Genomic DNA, 544 nt, shown 5'->3' on the forward strand with positions numbered 1-544 from the left:
AACAGCACATCAACAGAGAACTGCCAGAAGTCCAGGCTGGGTTTAGAAGGGGTTGTGGTACTAGGGATATTGTAGCTAATGTTAGATGAATCTTGGCTGAAAGCAGGGAATACCAGAGGAATGTCTTATCTGTGTTTCATTGACTATTCATTGACTGTGTAGATCATAACAAACTATGGCTGACTCTGAGAAGAATGGGAATCCCAGAACATTTAATTCTGCTAATGCAAAACCTATACTTAGACCAAGAGGCAGTAGTCAGAACAGAGCAGGGTAACACTGCATAGTTCAAAATTGGGAAGGGAGTACGCCAGGGATGCATCCTATCTCCATACCTTTCCAACCTGTATGCAGAACAGATTATCCGGGAGGCTGGGCTCTATGAGGAGAAATGAGGAGTCGAGATTGGTGAACGATTTATCAACAATCTGCATGACGTGGATATGACACTGAAACTGAAGAGGACCTGAAGCGCCTGCTGCAGAGAGTCAAGGACTGCAGCGTACAATATGGATTGAGGCTCAATGTCAAGAAGACAAAGATT

This window comes from Elephantulus edwardii, unplaced genomic scaffold (assembly GCF_000299155.1).
Source record: "Elephantulus edwardii isolate Elephantulus edwardi_28Jun2011 unplaced genomic scaffold, EleEdw1.0 scaffold00176, whole genome shotgun sequence".
In the NCBI taxonomy this organism is placed as follows: domain Eukaryota; kingdom Metazoa; phylum Chordata; class Mammalia; order Macroscelidea; family Macroscelididae; genus Elephantulus; species Elephantulus edwardii.